We start from the raw sequence: 25714 nt of genomic DNA, 5'->3' as shown, positions 1-25714 counted from the left end.
TGAACAGGCAATTGAATGGCCTTTTCGATGGTAGTCAGAACATTATGATATTTTGCAGATTTTAAAATACGGGGCATTGGTTTTTGTCAGGTCGATTTTAGGGGTGACCTTGTTTGACAGGCTGCCACGGGATGCCTATACAAAGTACCACCGATCGAACAAATGATATGAACAGTAGACATAATTACCTTTTCCAGCATATAAAGTTCAATTAAAATGGATTTTGGTTTAACGCTTTTCTGAACGTGCGAAAATTGTTGCAATCATTTTTTGGCCAAGTGTATATTATCCTCCTCGGTGACTTCAACGCCGTGGTCGGTTCCTGGGAGGGAATCATTTGTAGACATGGTATTGGACAGTGCAACAGCAACGGGCTACTACTTCTCAGGACACCATGCTTCGTCTCCCCACCCGCACCAAGACGTCGTGGATGCACCCCCACACCAAGCACTCCAAGGAAGAGGGATCGACGAGACTTGAGGGTAACTAAGGCCATGTGCGGCGCTGATTGCTGGACAGACCATCGCCTGATCATTTCTAAAATGACCCTACACACCTGAGGGACATAAGTCTGTCAAAAAAACTAAATGTCTCCAAACTCAAAGACAAAACAGTCTCAGCCAACTTCCTCACAGACCTGGACAGCAACGTGAGTCCGATGCCATGCAGGACATGGCGGCATTGAGGAACAGTGGTCCTCCTTCAAAGACACTGTATACCAAACTGCTTCAGAGCACGTTGAACCAGCCAAGCGAAACCACCAGGACTGGTTCGACGAAAATGAAATCCAAGCTTTACTTGCTGAGAAGAATCAACGGCTCTGCTCACAGCAGAGTGATCCATCGTCGGCAATCAAGAAAGCAGCTTTCACCCAGATCTGCCACACAATGCAAGCAAGGCTACGCAAGATACAAGACTCCTGGCTTAGCGCAAAGGCAGATAAGATCCAGAATTACGCGGATAAACAGGATCTGAAGCGATTCTACGACGCTCTGAAGGCCGTCTATGGTCCACAGTCTTCTGGATCATCCCACCTCCTCAGTGCCGACGGCCAATAACTTCTCACGGAGAAAAGGCTGAAACTAGAACGATTGGCAGAACACTTTGATGGTGTGCTAAATCGGCCATCCTCTATTAATAACGAGGCTGTTGCTCGGCTGCCACAAGTGTGCTACATTGGGTTGTGCACGTTAAAGATCCCACGATTGACAAAAGGGTCTTTCCTGGCAAAATTGTATGGGCATAGATAAAAATGTCCACCAAAATACCCGTGTGACTTGGAATAATAGGCCGTGAAAAGTAGGATATGCGCCGAAATGGCTGCAATCTGCTGGCCGATGTGAATGCGTGATGTATTGTGTAAAAAATATAAAAATTCCATCTCACACGGCATAAATAAATCCCTGCGCCTTGAATATGTGCGCGATATAAATTGCATAACATAAAAAAAAAATTAAAAAATAAAAAAATAAATCCCTGCGCTTAGAACTGTACCCACGGAATACGCGCGATATAAGCCTCATATTGATTGGTTGATTGAAGTAGAGGTGAACCACGAGCTCGACTCCCCACACACTCTCCCAGAAGTCAAGAAAGCAGTCTCGCAGATGTCCAGCGGCAAAGCTCTAGGTCCAGACGCCATTCCCGCAGAAGTTTATAAATCAGTAGGGACAGTCACCCTCGTAAAGCTGACCGACCTCTTCCATTCCATGTGGAACAAAGGGAAAATCCCGCAGGACTTCAAAGACGCCAACATCGTCCACATCTACAAAAGGAAGGGGAACCGCCGGTCATGCGACAACAACAGAGGAATTTCCCTTCTGTCCATTGCAGGCAAGATTCTGGACCGTGTTCTGCTCAGCCGCCTGCTGAGACACCTAGAACAAAACCTAGTAGTGTGGCTTTCAAGGTGGTCGTGGGACCGTTGACATGATCTTCGCGGTACGCCAACTCCAGGAAAAATGCCAGGAGCAGCACCGCGACCTTTACACCACCTTTATTGACCTGATTGAGGCTTTTGATACGGTCAGCAGGGGCGGCCTGTAAAAAATCATGGTAAAGTTTGGCTGCCCAAGCAAGTTCACCATGGTATGACAGTTCCACGGTTGCATGTCCTGGATGATGGAGAGGCATATGACGCCTTTTCAGTAATAAATGGCGTCAAACAAGGCTGCGTCTTACCCCCCACACTCTTCAGCATGATGTTATCGACACTGCTGACTGATGCCTTCGACAGCAGCACCTCCGGCATCATCATCAGGTATTGCACAGATGGCAAGCTCCTCAAAGCCCGCCGTCTCAAAGCCGTAACCAAAGTGAAAGAGACTGTTCTGAGAGACTTCCTCCTCGCTGATGCCTGCTCTCTCAACACTGGTAATGAATGGGAGATGCAACAAGAGATGAACCAGTTCTCAACAGCCTGTGACAACTTTGGCCTCACAATAACCATAACAAATACTGAGGTCATGTGCCAGACTTCCCCCGGAAAACCGTACCAGGAACCCCAGGTCACTGTGAACGAACACAAGATACAGGCAGTAGACAATTTTACCTCCCTCGGCAGCAATCTCACTAGAGCAGTTATCATCGATAAAGAGGTAAACAGCAGGATCTCCAAAGCCAGCACTTCCTCCGGCAGACTACGGTAGAATGTATGGGAATGCAGAGGAATCCGCCTTACCACAAAGCTGAAAGTCTACCCTGAAGCTGTCCTCACAACCCTCATATATGCCTGTGAATCCTGGACAGTCTACAGGAGACATGCGAGACAACTCAACCACTTTAAAATGATGTGTCCTCGCAGCATCTTGCACATTCGCTGGCAAGACAAGATACCGAACAACGAGGTACTACCGCAGGCTGACATGACAAGTGTGTACACCCTCTTGGAGAACGCCCAGGTGAGATGGGCTCAACATGTATGTCGCATGTCAGATCACCGCATCCCAAAGCAGCTCCTTTATGGTGAAATCTGTCAGGGAAAACGTGCTGATATAGAGCAAAAGAAAAGATACAAGGACAGGTACCAGGTCGAGTCTTGGGAGCAACTGGCTCAAGACAGATTGAAATGGCGTGGTGGTAAGACGCCGGCCTCCAAAGTGGAAGGTCGTGGGTTCGAATCCTGGCCGCGCCTGGTGGGTTAAGGATGAGATTTTTCCGATCTCCGAGGTCAACTTATGTGCCTTATCCCCCTTCGTGTGTACACGCAAGCACAACACCAAGTGCGTACGGAACAGATCCTGTTGTCCATGTCAGAGTTCGGTGGGTTATAGAAACACGAAAATACCCAGCATGCTTCCTCCGAAAGCAGCGTATGGCTGCCTAAATGGCGGGGTAAAAACGGTCATACACGTAAAAATCCACTCGTGCAAAAACACGAGTGTACGTGGGATTTCAGACCACGAACGCAGAAGAAGAAGAAATGGCGTAGCCTCGTCCACACTGGTGCCGAGACCAAGCTTTTGATGAGTCTGCGATCATCTTCGAGAACGAAGGACAAAAAACAAAACAACAATGTAATACTCACCGTATGTGTTTCTTTGCCCTCCATCTGTTTGTTCTCCTTCAGTTTGTTGGTAGCCTGCAATAAAAGAGGTTTCATTTAAAAATGATATATCACCAATGAACTCATGCCTCCTTTTGTGAATGTGCGTTAGATAAGTACAGATAACCAGAGAGAAGCAAACTGCACGCAGTTAAAATACGCAGGTTCGAAAAAAAGGCACACATCTCAACATTCTAAGTGAAAGAGGCAGTTCCCGGTACACAGGGCTCATAGCATTGCTGAAGCAACGATTTGTCTTTTTGTCACACATTACGATATAAACAGTCAAATTCACAACTTTCCCACAGATGCCTTCAAATACCGTCAGTGTTGCCAGACAAAATTGTATGCAGTTTGTCAGTTTGCATCTCCCGCCAAAATGTTCCAAGAAGAGCACAATGGTTGCAGTTTGATGTTGAATGTCGCTTGACAGGTCTGGTGGTTGTTAGGCTAGCAGATGCTATATGTCCACGATTCACGTTGTCACAGTAGGCTATATCCAGTATAAATTCCACTGCAACCACCATTACAGCTCAACAAACGCTCAAAACTCTGTTCGCTGGACATTTCCATGTGGGAACAATTAACATCCATCAAAAAACAACAGCAGACTGAACTGCCACGCTTTTTATCGCTGTGAGTGGCGTGCCAGTTCAGTCTACTGCGTTGGACTTGGTTTTGATGTTGGAAGACCTGTTTTTCGTAATTGTTGTTTCGCGTTCACATTTCCATACCACCCAAGCGCGTTGTTGCTTTTGTACCAAAATTGATCCTCAATTGTAATATTCATTTGTGTTGAAGTGTGGAAAATGCTGAATTTTTGCAACCATACCAAAATGTGATTACAATTTAATCAAACTTTTCTGAAAAGTTCCAGTATGTCCAAAACACTTACCAAAACGCCATGATATTTTACACACTGTTTAGCAATTGTGTTATCAATACTCATGTCAAAAGCAATACAATGAGCCATTCCAAAACAACAGGGCTTTTAACCACATAGCCAAAACAGGCCGTTTACGGCTTCTGACGAGGCTGACACCTATCTTCTTCAAAATGGCAAAACAACACTGCTATGCTGCTGACCACTGCTAATTGGTCAGTACGGTTTGATAGAATTGAAAGAATTGTTGGAATGTGGTCAAAACGGAATTTAAGCATTTGTGGTAAATTGTGTATAATTAAACCTTTGTTGATATCCCAGTTTGTATATGTTTTGCAGGCACTCTCTGCACCGACAAAAGTGCTTGATAGATTAAATACTATCCTTTTTAAAGTTTTGTGGAAACGGAAGTACTCAAATAGTAAAGCTTTTGAAAAGGTGAAACGAACAGTTGTATGTAATAAAATAGAAATAGGCAGTATTAACATGATAAATATGCATGATATGCAGACATCCTTTTTGTTATGTTGGGCAGCCAGGTTACAACAAACAGATTTTGCAAATTGGCAATTGATTCCAAGACATTATTTTGAGGTTCTTGGAAGCCAGCTGTGTTGCTTTAAATCAACTGCCAAACCGAAACAGTTTATTGGTCTGACCAGAGTTAAATCAAAATGTTGGCAACAAGTTTTAAAAATATGGATTGAGAACAGATATTTATTTCCTGTTCAAAAAGAAAGTATTTTTGATCAATGTTTGTGGAATAATGCAGATATTATTTTTAGAAAGAATGTGTTGTGTTTTGATAAATGGATTGAAGCCGGAAAAAGAAAAAAAAAACAAAAAAAACACTGCTATGCACAACAGCTGAACCAAATCAATTTGTACGGGTAGAAAATTAGTTGTTCTTCAATTTGAGATCAAAAACGGGGTCACTCTTATTTATCTTGATTGTTTGTGTAGTTTAGTGTCTGCACATTTGCTTTTGCGAATTTGATTTCGGGGTGTGTCCTAGGTCTCCGGTACACTGCATACAAACTAATTGATGAAAAATAAAACTCTTGGCAATATACTTGGATTTACCATAACTGGCCGCATCAAGTTCTACAGCTGAATGTATGTGTTTAGTTTTGTATGGCGATTAGTGTAGAGTAGTTGTTGTGCTGTAAAGCGCGCACGCTCACTTTCACCTCTTTTCGTTTGCTTGTGCTGAAAAGCGCAGCAAGCCTATGTCTGTCTATTCGTTCGTTTGCTCGTGCTGAAAGGCGCAGCATGTCTGTACTTGTATGTTCGTTTGTCTGCTCGTGCTGGAAAGCGCAGCATGTCTTGTTGATTCGTATGTCCGTTCAGGGGCAGATCTGTTGACGTGTCTGTCTGTCTGTCCGTCCGTGGGAAATTAGGCAGGAAGGAAATAGAATAGGGCATACGTGAATAGTTGTAGGTATACCAGCTAGTTGGGGAGCTAACGCTGGGTAAGATTTAGGATTGTTCGGATGATTTGATGCTTTGTTTGATTGGTTTCGGAATTGCTTATGTTCGTCATAGTGTAAATAAAACCTTGTAAATGTTTCTGATGAGTTTAATACCACTGTACGTACGAGAGGTGTGAGCGTGAACATGCGTGTGTCGGTGACAGAAATGTAAGTGTGTGAGCTTGCTTGATGTCACGTGTTGTAACTTCTGTCTCTCCTTGACTGTTGTCTGTAAATATGTGTTGATAAAACTGTACGTAGCGAATTCTAGCATACAAAACACACACCACAATATTCTTGTAACACACAATCTAGCACACTTAAGGAACACACAGGGTTTTCTCTGAATACCGAGGTCGGCCAGTAATGTAGGCACATGTATTTGAACACAACGCGAGGCATAGACTAACTGATTGTGCAACATTACATAGGGCCAGAGTAAAGTAAAGATAGTTTCTCTCCTCGAAAATCTTCAACCTCCCCCTGCGAAATTTTAATGAGGATACGGATCCGCTAGGGCTCCGGTTACAATAAGCAAGAGTGACCCCGTTTTTGATCTCAAATGGAAGAACAACTCATACAAATTAATTTGGTTCATGATGATAAAATCGTTTATTTAACGTCACTCTGTAAAAACATTGGCGACATTTGTCTTAGATTAAGAACACACACAGGCACGCACACAAACTTTCCCTTTATGTACAGTGGTTCACCGCCCCCCGCACACTCTCGCTCATCAAATTAAAAATGGTGTTAAGAGATACTTGGATATAAAATGGTATTTTTAAAAGTTCTGATAAAAATATATAGTAGCTGTATGAGAAGCAATGGCGTCAGCCGCAGCAACGTCTCTTCATATCCAGGGACCAAGTGGGTGCGTGTGCATAAGTCCAGCGATAAGTTTGGGACCTTGCCACCCAAGGTCTTTATTAAAACTTAAAAGATAGCTTAATTTTTCCTTTGAGGTATTTGGCAGAATATTTCTATTTGAGTTTATGAACTGAGTCAGGGGTTGAAAGTGGCATGAGTTCAAATCACACTCCAAAGTCAAATGAGCAATGGTGAGGTCGGATTGACAGGTGCATTTAAGCTCTAGAAATTGGTAATTCCCAGCTTCTGCCCTTAGGCGGTTAATCCTTTTTATTACACGTGGGCATGCATTATAGGTGTTCATCTGTTTTGATGGGGCTTCCCGAATGAGCCAGCCAGAGCTTATAGCCTTGTGCATATATTTGTTCCTCCATTCTCTCCAGAGAAGAGAGTCTGTAAGGCTACTGATCTCAGAAGCAGACAATGGCAGGTCTACCTCGGAGGCGCCTATGCCTTGGGCAGCTTCTTTAGCGGCTTTGTCCGCTTTCTCGTTGCCAGGCACGTTCACGTGTGCTGGACACCAGACCAGGTTAATCTCGCTTCCTTTTTTTATAATTTTATTTGCCAGCTCCTTTATGGCAATGACAAGATCATGTCTTTTTGATCTTTTGTTAGATCTTAATGCTTCAATGGCTGCTTTGGAGTCAGAGAATATAGCTATCTTTTGAGGAGGAGTGTTCTTGAGATTGAGATGAACAAGCGACATGCAGATGGCAAGGAGCTCAGCTGAGAAGATCGAGTTTCTGTTGCACAGTTTAAATTTCCCAGTCATGTCATCGCTGGGGATTACAAAAGTTGCGCCAGCCTTCTTGTCATCCAACACTGACCCGTCTGTGTAAACATGAACATGGCCTTTGTATACAGTATCAATGTGCTCAAGGGCTTGTGTCCTGAGTAATAACTGATCATCCTTTGTAGCTGTGCAATATTCTGTGTCAAAATTCATTTCTTTCATTGTCCATGAGGGATCACGAGATATGGGGTTTTGGGCCACATCATTTGGGTCGACACTGATTTCACTAAAGAGTGAAGCATTGAATTGAGCCAGTGAGGAGAAAGTAGTGCCAAAGTGGGCCTTTTTGTTTTGGATATGATTGTAATGCGGTTGTAGCTCCTCTTTTGTTGAGTTTTGCACTGTGTTGGCTCGAACATTGTAATCTGCGCAGCACTTACGCCGCCACATGTCAAGAGGGAGGAATCCTGCTTGGTGGTATACAATGGCCTGCTTTGAATGCCTTGGGTGTCCGAGGGCAAGCCGAAGGGCACGACACTCCGCTGACTGTAGCTTATCAAGCCATTTTCGAGCCGACGAGAAGTAGGCCTCCTGTCCATATGATAATCTTGATCTTATAAGAGCTCTGGTGATGTTTGTTAGAATAACTGGGCACTTTGCCCATGGTTGGGCAGCCAGTATTTTAAGAAGGTTGATGGTCTTATTTGCTTTGCTTAAGAGATACTTTAAGTGAGCAGTCCATAGTCCATTTGAGGTGAAAAGTACGCCCAGATATTTCACCTGCTGACTGGGTGAGACAACAGATTTATCTAGTGAGAACTGTATTCTTTTCTCGATCTTCCAGTTTTCGGTTTGTAAAGACAACGAATACAGTTTTCTCGGCAGAGAGAGTGAAGCCATTCTCCCGCATATAGTTTGCAATGTTATCTATAGCTGTTTGCCACTCTTTAGAGAATTTGTGTTCTGTTTTATAGGTTTTGTTTTGATACTCTTTGCATAGAGCAATATCATCCGCATAAAGCGTCAGTTCGGCTCCATGTGTTTTAATTGTCGATATGTCATGCAGCATAATGCTAAAAAGCAGTGGTGCTATTACTGAGCCCTGTGGCACTCCCATGTCAACTTTGCGAGTGGATGATTTGGCACCTTTATAATCAGTTTGAAAGGATCTGTTCAGTAGAAAGCTTTTTATGTATTGAAACATATTACCACTGATGCCTAATTGCTTCAATTTGAACAACAATCGTTGGTGCCATACTGTATCGTAGGCTTTTTTGATGTCAAAAAAGACAGCAAAGAGAGACTTCTTGCGTGAGAGAGCTTTCTTAATTTTGGAGGACAGTTTTACAATGTGATCCGAGACACCCCTGCCTCGACGGAAACCGGCTTGGCACAGGGGTATTACCTTTTTTCTTTCCATTTCATCTTCTAGTCTGGATTTTAGTATTCTTTCATAGATTTTGCTCAGATGGGAGGTCAGAGATATAGGGCGCCAGTTGGAAGGGTCAGCTCTTGGTTTTCCAGGCTTTAAAATGGGGATCACAACAGCCTCTTTCCAAGCTGAGGGAATCAGGCCAGACTTCCAGCATGTTGAATAAAAATCCAGTAAAAGATTTAATCCTTGGTTTGGTAAATGTTGTATGACCTGATAGTTTATTGGATCAGAACCACAGGCGGATCGGACTTTTGTCACCGATGCTATAGCCGTTTTCAGTTCTTGAATGGATAAGGGAGCATTTATTTTTAAGGAAGGGTTGAGTTCTGGGTCGTTTAAGTCCTGTTTATCCTCCCACTTCTTACGGAAGAGTTCCTGCTCACATAACAGTTTATCTGTTTGGCTTGCTGCTGCAAAAATATCTGCAAACAGTTCTGCTTTTTCAGGAAGGCTTTCATATTTTTTTCCTTCGTGCATAAGAGGACGTTCAGCCTGCTTGTGTCTGCATTTGAATTTCCTTATTTTGGTCCAAATTTTTCCAGCATCTCTGTAATCGCTCACTTTGCTGGACATGTTTTCAAAATATTCTTTTTTTGCTTTGTCTATAATTTTGTCACATTGTTCTTCAGTTGATTTCATATTGTTGTGGTTTTGTGCAGACCTGAAGCGATCATACTTCTCTTTTGCAGTTCTTTTTAACCTGATGGCTGTTCTGCATTCTTCTGTCCACCATGGGCTCTGATCAGTTCTACTGGGTCCGATAAAAGGTTTTGTTTTGGGGATTGACAATTCCATTGCATTCAGCAGGTTTGATCTTAGCTGTTTATATTTGTTGTCGATACTTTCTTGGGACTCTGGATTGCCATCCAAGAGGGTATGTGCATCGGCAGACTTAGTGACAGCGTCCTTGAAAACTACCCAGTCCGCCTTTTTATAATTGTATTTTAAGGCTTTTGGACCTGGCTCTGTGTGTGGTGATTTCCCAATAATGGATATCATGATTGGTAAGTGGTCGCTTTTTAATTTATCTGACACAACGCACCAGTCCGTTGTTAATCCGAGAGTGGGACTAACCAAGGTTATGTCAATGGCGGAGGGGTGTTGGTTTGAGATATCGGGTATTCTGGTTGCTGATCCGTCATTTAGTAAGTACACATTTGATTGCGTTATATAATTTGGTTCGGCTGTTGTGCCTAGTAGTGTTGTTTTGCCATGTTGAAGAAGACAGGTGTCAGCCTCGTCAGAAGCCGTCAAATGCTTGTTTTGGCGTCATTTCTTGTGGGCTATGTGGGTAAAAATCCTGTCGTTTTGTAATGGCTCATTGTATTGTTTTAACATTTGACATGAGTATTGTTAACACATACGCAAAAGAGTGTGTAAAATACTATGGCGTTTTGATGAATATTTTGGACGTACTAGAACTTTTCAGAAACGTTGTATTAAACTGGAATAATTTTTTTTCAGTATGATTGCAAAAATTCCCGCCACTCACAGCGATAGTAAAACGTGCCAGTTCAGTCTGCTGCGCTGGATTGGGTTTAGATGAGACCTGTGTTTCGTAATTGTCTTTTGCGTTCACATGTCCTTACCATCCAAGCGCGTTGTTGCTTTTGTACCAAAATGAATCCCTAATTGTAAGCCTTCGTTTTGCGTTTTTGTTGCAGCTGAGTGCATTTACAGTTCAAAAATCCTCCTATGGTAGTAAAACAAACCCAAAACTACCCAACGACGACATCTGTGAAGCTCGACAGTTTCTTGTTCACGCGAGTGCATAAATTAACCTAGTTATTACGTGGTGTTTGGTCGGAGTTCGATTCAACTGAGTGATTCCGGCCTCCATTTTGTTTTACACAAACTCATGATGATGTCTGACATAGTTTGCTACTAGTGACGTGTCTTTTTGTGCATGATGGTGACCTGATCTAAATTTAGATCCAAAAATAGGTCAAGACCAGCCGGGTCCGAGTACGAAATTAATTCGTAAAAAAAATCGCAGTTCTTGAATCTTTGCGTGCAAGTCAATGAAACTTGGTGGTTCTTCTAACGGATAGCTGCCTGAGGTATGACTAAAAGCCCCAGGGGCTCCGTGCACCTGGATTTGACAAGTTCAGTACCTTTAAAGTTTGCAAAATGCTGATTTTTTGCAATCATACTGAAAAAGTAATTCCAGTTTAATAAAACGTTTATGAAAAGTTCCAATTCGTTTAACAAAAGTCATCAAAACGCCATGATATTTTACACGCTCTTTTAGAATTGTGTTAACAATACTCATAATAAATTTTAAAGCAATACAACGAGCCATTACAAAACGACAGGATTTTTACTCGCATAGCCCACTAAAAAAGACGCCAAAACAAGCCTTTTGCGGCTTCTGACGAGGCTGACACCAGTATTCTTCAACATTGCAAAACAACACTGCTAGGCACAACAGCTGAACCAAATACACTTGTGTAAGTAGAAAATGAGTTGTTTAAAAACGGGGTCACTCTTGCTTGTTGTGATTGTTTGTGTATTTTAGTGTCTCCAAGTGTGCTTTGGGGGGTGTCCTAGGTCTCCGGTCCACTGCATAAACACTAATTCATGAAAAAAAACCTCTTTATTTCATACGGTAGGGGAAAAAAATCATCTTTCTGGCAATATTTTCACAAACTATAAGCACAAGGCTGCGCCTTCAGACAATGTTGACCCTGACTTACCTGACAAACTGAATGTGTTTTATAGTAGGTTTGACCAGAAGAACCCCTCACTCGGTTACCGCCCTCCTCTCCCTGACGATGCGTCTCTTTTGGCGCCGGCATTTACCATCCAGGAGAGTGAGGTCAGGGGTCTCTTCCGTAAACAGAATCCAAGAAAGGCTTCTGGTCCTGACCTTGTCTCAACATCGACCTTGAGGTCCTGTGCTGACCAGCTCGCGCCTGTTTTTACTGACATTTTTAACACTTCTGTGCAGCAGATGTCTGTGCCACGGTGCTTCAAGTCTTCAGTAATTGTCCCAGTCCCCAAAAAGCCCAAGGTAACTCAGCTGAATGACTTCCGCCCTGTGGCACTGACATCTGTCATCATGAAGGTCCTGGAGCGGTTGATTCTGCGGCACCTGCGGGCTTTCACGGGTCACCTGTCTGACCCACTCCAGTTTGCTTACCAAGCCAACAGGTCCGTCGATGATGCCGTCGCCATGGGTCTTCATTTTGTCTTGCAGCACCTTGAGAACCCTCGCACCTACGCTAGAATGTTGTTCATTGATTATTCCTCCGCATTCAACACGATCATCCCTCACAAGCTCCTCCACAAACTGATTGGTCTCGATGTCCCTCTCTCTCTCTGCCACTGGCTTCTAGACTTCTTGCTTGACCGTCCTCAGGTCGTCCGACTCAACAACTCACTCTCTGCCTCACTCACTCTAAACACTGGTGCCCCGCAGGGCTGTGTTCTGTCCCCTCTACTCTTCACCCTTTTCACCAACGACTGCACCTCCGCTCACCCATCCACATACATAATCAAATTCTCAGACGACACCACCATTGAAGGCCTGATTTCTGACTCCAATGAGGACGCTTACCGGGGGGAGGTTCAAAGAGTGGTTGAGTGGTGCTCTGAAAATGATCTCGAGCTAAACGTTCTTAAAACAAAAGAAGTCGTTATCGACCCTCGACGAAAGAAAGACCCCATCTTGCCCCTTGAAATAAATGGGGAAGCTGTAGAACAGGTCTCTTCATTCAAATTTCTCGGCACACTGATCTCTGAAGACCTGAAATGGGACGGGAACACCACGTCCATCATTAAGAAGTGCCAGCAGCGGCTGCACTTCCTGAGACAGTTGCGCAAGTTCCGTATGTCACAGCAAATCATGGCGCAGTTCTATCGCGCAGTCGTTGAGAGCACCCTGTGTTTTTCTATCACGGTCTGGTATGGCAGCACCACTGAGAAAGAGAAACAGCTACTGGAGAGCATTGTGCGGACAGCCTCCAAAATCGCGGGCTGTGACTTCCCTTCCGTTGCCTCTATCTTTGAGTTGCGCTCAGGTCGAAAAGCAGGAAAGATTGTTCGCGACCCCTCCCACCCGGCAAACCACTTCTTCGAGCCTCTTCCATCTGGTAGGCGCTACAGAGCTTTGAAAGCCAGAACTAGTCGCTTTCGCTCTAGCTTCATCCCCCATGCTGTACTGACAACTCCTGTAGTGAAGACGTTGTAATATACTGTAGTTATAGGATTGGGGGGGGAGGGGGTTCTTTTGTTACTTAGTCCTTTCACTGCATTCCATTACTGTTCTCATAACTTGTGATAGTGGAAATATGTGCAATGTGGAATGGTCCTTATTTTTTAGGTGCTGGAGTAGTTCTGTGATGGTAGTAGTTTTGTGCAATGCGACTCTAAGTTCAGGTGCTTGAGTAGATCTGTGATAGTCTGTTAATACTGTTGTTTTAAACTGTCTAGATCATGATTATATAATTTTATGTGATGATCTGACTAAATGATAATAATTACATGTACTACTTACTTTTAAATGGATTATAAATTTTAGGTATTGTTCTAGTATTCACTAATGTTGTATTGATATTACTGGCACCCCTTTTAAACTGATATGGTTTTTACGTTTACAAGGCGACGATGTGAATTTGTGATGTAGATATGTGGCTGGTTATGTGTGAGAATGTAAATAATTGTGTGTGTGTGTGTGTGTGTGTGTGTGTGTGTGTGTGTGTGTGTGTGTGTGTGTGTGTGTGTGTGTGTGTGTGTGTGTGTGTGTGTGAGTTGTGTCTGTGTGTGCATGACAGTGTAATGTACGTATGTATGCATGCATGGTGATGTGTGTCTGCATATGTGTCTGGTTGGTTTTTATTTTATTTTTACCGTGCCGTGCCAAGATGAAATCCTTTTGCAAAATTGGTGAATAAATATCTTGTATCTTGTATCTTGTATCTTGTATATACTTGGCTTTAATATAACTGGCCGCAGCACAAAGATCTACAGCTAAATGCATCTGTGTACTTTTGTTATGATGGGTAGTGTATTTCAGACTGACAGGCCTCATGAGTTAAACTCGCGTATGAAAACAGTACTGTTGTCTTGGATGCCGTTTGAAGTATATTCAGTGTTGAGGAATGTGTGCAGAAAAGATAGGATAACAGCGGAAGAAATGAAAACGATATATGCATTGTTGGGCTTTGGAAGGACGATTGCGAGTTTGACTCTGGTCTTGTCATGCTCCAGAAGCGTGTAACATACACTCTGGCACACGTTTGCTTTAGTAGTGACAAAGGAGGAAAGCGTGAGACATTGAAACATAATAATACCCACCATGAAGACGAGAACACAATATGCTGTTTTGGTACCCTTCTTTGTATCGATTCAGCATGCTGGGTAATATTGACTCCACTTCAGCTGTTTTCTTACCTGAAACAAAATCGACTTCAGTTAAAACGTTTTCCAAATAAATAAGGTTAATTTGACTTTTTGATTGTTTGTGGTAAAGCAGTACATAAAAAATGTGTATTGATGTCCATGTATTTCATGCTACTCAACTGCAGCACACTCAAAACAGAGTGAAACGGCATGTTTGGTAGATTAATGGGTTTGTTGAGTTTTGTGTGCGTTTGTTTTTAGTACTGATATACGATACGGATACCTGCACGGCATAGCGTTGACGAAGTCGCTGAGACTAACTGTGTTTTCAAAATTATGTGTTGTTTCATGCATGTCAGCAAGCGTTCTTCTCTTTGTGCGCTTTTATTTAAATGTTCGCCGACAAGATCTGCAGATTGAGGATTTGTCACTTGTTAGTTGAGAGGTGGTAGTTACAGAGAGAGAGAGAGAGAGAGAGAGAGAGAGAGAGAGAGAGAGAGAGAGAGAGAGAGAGAGAGAGAGAGAGAGAGAATTGAATTGAATTGAATTGAATTGAACTTTATTTAACAAAGATTAAGATTTAAGGCTACGCCTTTTCTTACAATATGTCATTGGGACGCACAGACACACAATGATAAAATTAAAAAATTAAAAATTAAAACGTTAAAAAGTTAGCAACAAAAGGAGGTCAGAAAACTTGAGCACGTGATGATAAAGATGATGATGATGATGATGATGATGATGATGATGACGATGATGAAGATGAGGCATGAAGAGCATACATATGTGGTTATTCATAAAATCAAATGCATACTATGCAGGTAATTATAAGTACAAGCTGGTAGCAATCGAACATGTAGCAATAGTACAACACAGATATGTTCAGAATATACAATGCACAGCATATCTTTGACGTAATACTAAGTGTGGAAAATCAAAACGCGTTAAACTACTCAGACATTAACTGTTTTTTAACACTTTTTAATGTCTGTAAGTGCTTAAAGGATGATGGAAGTGAATTCCAAACTGATGTACCCGAAAAAGCAAGACTGGTCTTATAAAGGTCAATTCGTGGAATCGGTGGGATCAAGTTGACCGACCCATATCTGTCGGTAGCTTTATTAAATAATGATGTAATGTAAATCGGCACTTTACCGTAATACAATGTATGCATGAAAATGGCTTTGTTTAACTTGAAATGCTTTTCCAGGGGAAGAAAGTTAAGCATTTTTAATTTCATATCTGTTAAGGCATTATCCTTTACGATGAGTTTAGCCGAGCGACGATAGAGAGAGGGAGAGAAAGAGAGGGAGAGACAGAGACGGACACAGACAGACAGACAGACAGACAGACAGACAGACAGAGACAGACAGACAGACAGACAGACAGACAGACACACAGACACACAGACACACAGACAAACGTATCTGAACTGTTTTATTACTGTTTTAGGAATTTAGTACGATTCCTTTTGTGATGGCTTCGAACATCGGGTACTGCAGTCGTATTCAGCTAGAATACATAAACGCTTGGTCATGCATTAGACAAGGATGTCCGTTCTCACCGATGGCATTTATTATTGGTCTGGAATTTCTGGCTATACGATTTAGGCAGAGCAACGAAGTAAAAGGCCTTAATGTAACTTGTAGAAATATTTTAAAAATTCTATTATACGCCGATGATATCACTTTGTTTTTGAGAGACGCGGATGACGTTACAATGGTTCTACAGATTATAGACGTATTTTCGGAGGTGTCAGGCTTGTGCTTGAATAAGCTAAAGTCTGAAGCAATGGGAATTGGATCAAGTAAAAATATCAATTTTAATTTTGAGGTAAAATGTGTTCGGCAGATTAAAATATTAGGAGTAAACTTTAACAGCGAGAAAAGCGCATCCGAAATTGAACTAAACTGGTCAAGTAAAATTGATAAGATTAAGCAAAGCATCTTCACTTGGGAAAAAAGGAACCTGGGCATTCCTGGAAAAATTTGCATTATCAAAACTTTTCTGCTCTCACAGTTAGTTTATTTAATGCAATCTATTTGTATCCCTGACAAAGTGCTGCAGGAAATAAACACAATATTATATCGTTTTCTGTGGAGGAAAAAAGACTGTAATAAAAAAGCATTTAAAAAAGTAAAAAGAGTTGTTTTAAATAGCAGTACCGAAAAGGGTGGTATTGATATGATAGACGTCAAAACAATGCAAAACTCCTTCTTATGTCAATGGTTAAGCAAACTCTCATCTGGCAACCTTTCATGCAAATGGACATGGATCCCAAACAAATATTTTGAAGGGTTCGGTTGTGGCCTTGCCTGCTTTACTACAGCTATTCGACCGTCTAAGTTTAAGGGAATTGGAAGAATAAAATCGATATTTTGGACAGCTGTTGCTCGAACATGGTTAGAACATAATACAATTTCTCAGAACGATTGCGTGCAAGACAACTGCTTATGGAACAATCCAAGTATAATTTATCAAAATAACGTTCTGTATTATGAGAACTGGGCCCGGTCAGGCATTACGTATGTAGGAGACATGTTAGGTAATCACGGTATCAAGTCCTATCCCGCTATCCAAGCAAGTGTTTACGCTTCACCTGGCCTCTACTTGGAATATATTGTAGTTCGATCAGCAGTATCTGAATATATTAAGAAAAGCAATTATGATCCTAACCAACCTGTATTGAATAGACAAAACAATCTTCTTTTCAATAAAACGAGTATTAAAAGTGCCAGGCAATTCCGTGAATATATTGTTGAAGAAAAGTACACTACCCCGAGATCTATCAACTTCTGGCGTGATATGTTTGGCATTAATGTCGACCAGTCACATTGGAACCTGGCCAAAAATGTAACCCAAGAATCCAGATTAAGAGAGCTGCACTGGAAAATATTACACACGATTTATCCAACAAATGTTCTTCTGTATAAAATTGGAATACGAGATAGTGTGAGATGCCCCTTCTGTCCAACCGAAATAGATTACGTTGAACATTTTTTTGTTAATTGTAAGAAAATAAAAGTGCTATGGAGATACGTTGAACAAATTATTTATGAGAAATATAAAATAAGAATAGTCTTTGGAGTAGAACATATTTTGTGTGGTTATATTAATGGTGCTGACTCAATAAAATGCAAATATATAAATCACTTGATTTTGATAGGAAAGATGTGCATAAGCAAATATAGATACGGAACTCCCACTGATATTATAATAATGTTTGACAAAGAGAAACAAATACGAAACGTAGAATAGTGTATCATATATATATACCTCTTTTCTGGCTTCCCTCACCGCCCCCTCTTTCTTTCGTTTCGCTAAAAGGAGAACGGTACCGGGGTAAAGGCGGAACTTACATTGTTACACTAAACACCACTTGTATGAAAAGAGAACTGTTACTAAGAAAACTTTAGCACGCTTACAATTTGCTTTTCCTCTTACTTATTGTGATTGTTACTATGTTAACTCCATCATGACACCGCCACAAACAACACCTAAGTCAACCCAAACACAGACATATGTAAGACAATAACCAACATTAAAGATGCAAGATTTTGTCCATTGTAGAAAACCACATACAATTGATAAATATATAAAACGCCAATGAAGAAGGACGCTCAGCTGTAGAGAGAAAGAAAGAAAGAAGAGAAAAGAAAGAGGAAAAAAGAATTAAAAAAAAATAATAAAAAAAAATAAAAAAAAATAAAGAAAAAAATTAGGGTTTCATTCTTTTCATTTATTTTTCAGCTTGAAGCGGACTGCATGCAACTGAGGCACAAAAAAAAAGAAGGAAAGAAAAAATAAATAAATAAAAAAAAAATAAAAAATAAAAAATAAAAAATAAAAATAAACGCTTGGTCATTCCTGCATTGTAAATTAATTTTGCAATGCTACTGATTTTTAAACAGTAATGTACATCTTAAAAACTAAGGAACAACACAACAACCTTACGTTATCTAAGTTTTCAATCGTAAGACGAGGTCATGTAGCTGAAAGCGTGTGATTGGATGCACTAAATGCGCATTCATTCCCGAGGAGTATGAATTTGTTTTATGAATAAATATAATATAGCTGACACTGTGTGAGATAGGATTGCATTTATGTTTCTGCTGTAAGCCGGCCACTACATGTTTCATCCATAAACGCAAACTGTTCACTTCGAAATTATGCTTTGGAATCCTCTTTGCTATTAACATCATCGATTGAGATTGCTTGTGTTTAACTCTTACCAGTTAACGCCCATGATCAACCGAAAATATCTTCGTATAACTCAATTTGGAAATACAATTGACTCTGTTTTAAAAACAAGCCAAATGTCAGCACCCGCAAGTGCACAACACAAGGCTTTTATGGATTGCATTTTTGTCCAATGAAGAAAAATTGTCAAAATATGGACATTTTGCTTGCCAACCTGTCATTATTTTCCGATGTTTTTGTTGTGGGTGATGATGATTAGGGGGGGGGATAAAATACATTTACTCTCATTCACACACGCACAAGACATTAAAAAAAATATTTAAAAAAACCAAGAGGCGAAGCCTTCAAGGCTCCCGTAAAAAATCGACAAACAGTAACACAAACTCAATGAATCCGTCACACACACACACAAACACACACACACACACACACACACACACACACACACACACACACACACACACACACACACACACACACGCACGCACGCACGCACGCACACACGCACGCACGCATACAGCCACAAACACATACATACACACACAGAGTTAAAACTAACGCATCATATCTACTCCATGTATAGTTTCAAAAGAAGGCAAACAGATAAAACGACTGTGTATTTGTTGTTGGTGTAGTTGTTCCTGAAGGAGATCTTGTGCAATCCTCTCTCACACACACACACACACACACACACACACACACACACACACACACACACACACACACACACACACACACACACACACACACACTCGGACACACTATTAAACTGCATCAGCATAATTATCATGGCAAAGCTTATCTACAATCATTAACCTACCCTAGAGCTTGCGAATCAAGATAATATATTCTTGGAATTGTCATACGACTGAGAGTTAAAGATATGGGCGTCACGATGGTCACACTCAGACAGGTTCACATGGGGTTATTTTCCCTGGTCCTCGCACTCCGAGGTCTATGATATTGTCCAGTGACACGTTGTCCTGCTGGCAAACAGCTCCGCGTGCTTGGGCATGAACGGTCACCAAGAAGACCATTATCTCTCATATATGTACTGGCTGTGTGAAAGCTATTAGGTCAATAACAGAAAAACCGTGTACTTCCTCACTGCAGCCCTGGGAAGCTTTTTAATCCTGTCCCACTCAATTATCGGGATGTTCCTGTGGTAGCACAACCTCTTGTTTAGAGCACTATGCCTTTGTTTCAGATAGTTGTAATGTTAATTCAATTGTAATGACGTCCTTTCCGGCCTGAAACAAATGAAGAGTTGGATTACAACGCTGCAATTTTCTCTGCCCTGGATTGTAGCTTGCCCGTCGTAAATCAGCAGTAGATCTGCGGGTACTATGTTCATTTGGAAATCTACCATCACCTTATCTGTCGTTTGCACTGCAGACACTAAGCAATAGGTTCCTACCATGTGGCCACTTTTTCTACTGCTGTCCTCAAGACTTGTCACCATGCCGAGTGGATATAAATTCGGAAGTCGTCATGTTGCTGAGGCATATCATACTCTTAGCGTCGATCTTGTTGTAGCTTATCCTCCTTTCTGAAACAAAAGGCAAAATGCGATTAGTTGTGATGACTACAACCTACACAAATATAAACAGTGTTTTGATACTGAATGGTCGGGTTATACAAGCCACTTTACCTATGTAGCATGGGAACCCTACAATATGCGAAACATGTCAACTGACTGCAGCAGCCTGGTTCTTAAAATAATTTTGACGGTCTACACACTATTCACAGTCCATTTGTTTGGAAGACTGTCGTTGTCTCAAAACTCGCATTCTACCTGCAGTCCAAAAGAAGCTAATCTTACGTGGTGCTGCCTTGAAAGAAAATGCCAACAAAGACAAGGAAGATGTTGCAAGGTAAGTTTACCAAACGTTACAGACATTAGCGAATCATGATAGTGCGTAAACAGCAAACAATACAATTAAAGAATGAAACGCGATACAGATCTAGGTAGATCTAGCATTCAACAACTGTATTTTAAATTTAAGAAGTTGTTGCAAGGTACCAAATTTTACAGACAGAACCATGACAGAGCATGTTTTGAAACTGAGACAAAATCGTAGTAATTTTGACTTTGAGAACAGATTCATACAAGATACAAGATACAAGATATTTATTCACCAATTTTGCAAAAGGATTTCATCTTGGCACGGCACGGTAAAAATAAAATAAAAACCAACCAGACACATATGCAGACACTTAAGAAATGGGCTTCGGTTATCATGAATAACAGTCAAAGTTGTATTAATTATACAGGGTGGATATCTGAGCATTTCCCTGTGGAATCAGGCATCCGTCAAGGATGCCCATTCTCGCCGATGGCATTTATTATAGCCCTTGAATTGTTAGCAATTAAGATTCGTTCAGATGAAGATGTTGAGGGTATCCGGCTACCCATGTCACCTTTTGAGGTATCACCAATGAGGGTCCTAAAACTGCTCTTATATGCCGATGATGTCACCCTTTTTTTACATGATCAAAGAGATCTGGAAAGAGCTTTACATATTTTAAACATGTTTAAAGCTGTTTCCAATTTAGAAGTGAATGTAAATAAAACTGAAGCCATGTGGATTGGGTCAAACAAATACTGTAATGACCAATATTTTGGTCTTAAATGGAAACGGAAAGTAAAAATCGTTGGAATTGTTTTTTCAAACAATATACCTGCGTCATCAATTGAAGACAACTGGTCTAAGAAAATTCAACGTATGCAACAAATAATTTGTAATTGGTCCAAAAGAAACTTAAGTATACAAGGTAAAATTTGCATTGTTAAAACCTTTCTTATATCTCAGTTCGTTTATATCTTCCAGTCTCTAGCAGTTCCTTATCATGTTTTACATCAAATTAATTCCATTTTGTTCAGGTTTATTTGGAAGAAAAAATATTCAAATACACGGGCGTTTGAAAAAGTAAAACGAACAATTATGTGTAAATTAAAAGATGATGGTGGATTAAATATGATAAATGTTGTGGATATGCACAACTCATTTATGATGTCGTGGGCTATTGGTCTGCAGAACTCTACAGACAATTACTGGTCTGTCACTCCTAGATATGTTTTTTCAAGTTTGGGTAATGGTTTGTCCTGTTTTGACTCTAATGCATCCTCCAAGAAGCTGGTTGGCGTTGTTAACTGCAGATCGGTCTTTTGGAGACAAGTATTGTTAACCTGGCTAGACAACAAACACATTTTGTATGAAAAGTATGATGCCACACCTGTTCCATTGATGAATCAATGTATATGGAACAACATGAATATACAATATAAACATAAATGCCTCTTTTTCAAAGATTTTATTAAATGTCATACTTATCATGTAAAGGATGTCATGAATGAAATCGGTGACATGATTTCATTTGAAGAATTATGTCAAAAGGTTGCATATAAACCAGCCAGACAATTTGAGTATAATGCGTTATGTACAGCACTTAAAACAAAACTGATTAACGCATTGCCATACCGATATGTTCTGTTGCAGGGTTTGACTCGTATTGGTAATATTACACCAAGGGAAATAAGAACTGTTTTGGTTAATTTCGAGGTACAAACTCCGAGCGCCTGTTCTTTTTGGCAAAGAAAGCATAATATTGTTCTGGAATCAAGACACTGGCTGTTAGCTGTTAATTGTACAAAAGAAGAACGACTGCGTCTGCTTCATTGGAAAATTTTACACAGAATTTACCCAACGAATATTTTACTAAACAAGATGGGTTTATGTCAAACTAATAATTGTGAAATTTGTAATGAACTGGATACACTTGAGCACTTCTTTTTTCATTGTCAAGAGGTGAGGAACGTTTGGAAACTATGTAAAGACTTTATTTTTAAGCAAATTTATTATAATATAACTTTGAATGAAACAGATATATTATTTGGTTTTTGGAATGAAAATTTAAAAAACGATCAAATTTACTTTATAAATTATTGTATTTTGATAACAAAAATGACCATAGGAAAATTTAAGTATGGGAAGAAGTTAGACTTACGTATTTTATTGGAATTAGAGTTAAACATTAGACAGAAATTTATGTTTTGTATAATATAAAGTTGATTATGTTATACAGAAAGAGACCAAGGAAGAAGGATGCTCCCCGCCTTAAAAAAAAAAATAAAATAAAATAAAAAGGAAAAAAAAAAATTACAAAAATCGGGCAAAAAATATGGGTTGAAGCATCCTGCATGCAACTGAGGTCAACAAAAAAAAGGATTTCATCTTGGCACGGCACGGTAAAAATAAAATAAAAACCAACCAGACACATATGCAGACACACATCACCATGCATGCATACATACGTACATTACACTGTCATGCACACACAGACACAACTCACACACACACACACACACACACACACACACACACACACAATTATTTACATACTCACACATAACCAGCCACATATCTACATCACAAATTCACATCGTCGCCTTGTAAAGGTAAAAACCATATCAGTTTAAAAGGGGTGCCAGTAATATCAATACAACATCAGTGAATACTAGAACAATACCTAAAATTTATAATCCATTTAAAAGTAAGTAGTACACGTAATTATTATCATTTAGTCAGATCATCACATAAAATTATATAATCATAATCTAGCCAGTTAGACAGTTTAAAACAACAGTATTAACAGACTATCACAGATCTACTCAAGCACCTGAACCTAGAGTCGCATTGCACAAAACTACTACCATCACAGAACTACTCCAGCACCTAAAAATTAAGGACCATTCCACATTGCACATATTTCCACTATCACAAGTTATGAGAACAGTAATGGAATGCAGTGAAAGGACTAAGTAACAAAAGAACCCCCACCCCCCCCCCCCCCACCCCCCCCCCCACCCCCAATTCCGTTTCCTTATATCTGCATGTTCAAATAAATGGTGGACAGTTTTAAACGGGCAGAGTAAACTTAGACTCTAATACTGCAAGTTTTGAAATTCACATAAATCGAACCAAGAACAAAGACATCCAAACATTACAGGCACTTTAGATCAACTCATTTCACTAGAGGTGACTGCCTAGCACAGTGTTTAATATCCGTGTCTGCTGAAATAAAAAATAAATTTAAAAAAACGGATTATCAGTAAGCTCAGGCTGCTGGGCCATAGACTATCACGCCTCACGCCTCATGCCTCACGTATCACGTATATATCATGTCTTTTTTTGGTAGGACATCACGCCTCACGCCTCACGCCCCCTATGTTGATGGTTTGTTTTTGATTTTTAGCGCTCGAAAATGAATTCTTCAGATGAAAAAAATTTCTGGACAATTATTAGTGTATGCTCTCGGCCATAGCCTATTTTGTTTGCCACGTCTGTGTCTGTTGGATTGTCATTCAAAAAATCAATAAAAACTAACCTTTTGGCGGTCGAAGTAGTTCATGTAGATGTTCCCACACCTGGTTTCGTTGATCCTTATCCTTATAATCAGGATGCCTAGGATCCCAAAGTAGATGCCTCGCTCTAACCAGCTCAATAAGATCTCCATCCTCATACCACGTCTTGGAAAAAGTTAACCTTCCCACTTTCCTCTTCCCGCGTGATACGTGAGGCGTGAGGCGTAAAGCGTGAAGCATGAAGTCGTATGGCACTTCACGACAGAAATAACGTTGGTTAATTTTTCTATCACGTGAGGCGTGAGCCGTGAGGCGTGAGGCGTGAAAGTCTATGGCCACGGGGCCTTAGGTGACACGTTGTAAGAGTGGGAGACACTAGATCTGTATGTACTTACCGGGGACACGACTGCCAGATCGACACTGCACTTTCGACAGCTCTTCCTCGCGCAGACATTGGAAAAACGCTGTGCAGATTAAACTGTAGGAAATCTTGTTTGGTATCTTCTTTATCTATTTTTCTGGAGCTAAGAAACCGAACAATGTGAAATCGTCTTCCCCGAATCGGCGAATACAGAGGTGAGAACTGAAAAGTGAATCCATACCACAATCCTTCACGCGACCTGACCTGATCTTGACCCCTGACCTGGTCTACATACCACACACGACACAAACCAGTCACCTGCTTTTATCCCCCCTCCCCCCCCCCAAAAAAAAAAAAAAACAAAAAAAAACACCACCCGTTTTCTTTGGATACACACTTTAACTACACACATGCCGACGAAATGTTGATCATTGCTTCAATACTTTGAAGATGTTGCTTGGATAATAACCAGGTGAAATTAGTATTTCGGTGTTCAGTCAAATGTTAAAGTTTCTATCACACACACACACACACACACACACACACACACACACACACACACTTGTATACATACATACATACATACACACGCACAGACAGACAAAGTTTACCATCGCATAAGCTACACTTACGTGAGCCAAAAACAAGTTATAAAAACTGTTTGTGTATATGTACAACACAGGTAAGCAGAAAACTAGAACTCTATCTTATGTATATCATGTTACGATGATAAGGTAGTGTTCTGCACCCCTGTGTCCCCCGCCTGCGAAGAGATATCCTGCTACTAAATGTGCCGTGAAGGGGCGCGCTCGCTTTGGCTGGCTCTCGCAGAGGGCCTAATAGCATGTAATCAGTACAAGAGGCCTTGATCAGCGGGCGCGGACTGTTCCAAAAGCGGCCAAGGCTGCCGCCGGAGCGAGATGCGCGCAGCTCTGATAGAATAGTTGTGGGTTTAAGAAGTCACTTTTAAAAACAGTTAAAGAGATACACATTTTCCAGTTTTCATAAATTTGTACCCACAAAGTCAACATTTGTATCTCTTTAACCGTTTTAAAAAGCGATTTCTGTAGTTTCTTAGCATATATACATAAACACATATGTGATCTGTTACATCTTCTTTATTGAAGATTCCTCTCACAAACACGCAAGAAAGATCAACTCTGTTTTTTTCAAATGAAGGGGACATGTTGCCGTTCCCTTTTATTTACGCGATTTTGGATGAAACATTCCACTTTAATCCCGTTTTCCCCCGTATTACCAAACACTGATCGGACTGTCCTTCCTTGTGCTGTTTCTTCAGCTTTTGATTCACACATACACATAGTTTTCGTAATGCAGTTGTCACCAATAGTGAAGAATGACTTGCATACTCACACTTCATCAGCGCCTTCACAATTGTTGTGTCCAAGTATTCCTGTTGAGGATCATCAGTAGGATTATACACCGTCACTAGATGGCGCATTTTGTAGAAGATCCTCAGATGTTCAAAGCTTCCTGGTATGTGTAGA

The 25714-nt window shown here is 40.7% G+C and overlaps 1 long non-coding RNA gene across 1 annotated transcript; it reads right to left on the bottom strand.

The window, feature by feature from the left end:
* Positions 1–3465: 3465 nt before the first annotated feature.
* On the bottom strand, positions 3466–25714 carry LOC138956874 (uncharacterized). Its single transcript, XR_011452851.1, has 3 exons — positions 25581–25714; positions 14236–14331; positions 3466–3580 (listed from the first exon to the last, which is right to left on the bottom strand). It is a non-coding gene; the product is annotated as an uncharacterized lncRNA (long non-coding RNA).

The sequence above is a fragment of the Littorina saxatilis genome, unplaced genomic scaffold (genome assembly GCF_037325665.1).
Source record: "Littorina saxatilis isolate snail1 unplaced genomic scaffold, US_GU_Lsax_2.0 scaffold_178, whole genome shotgun sequence".
NCBI lineage: Eukaryota > Metazoa > Mollusca > Gastropoda > Littorinimorpha > Littorinidae > Littorina > Littorina saxatilis.
This window is presented reverse-complemented; position numbering and strand designations above follow the sequence as displayed.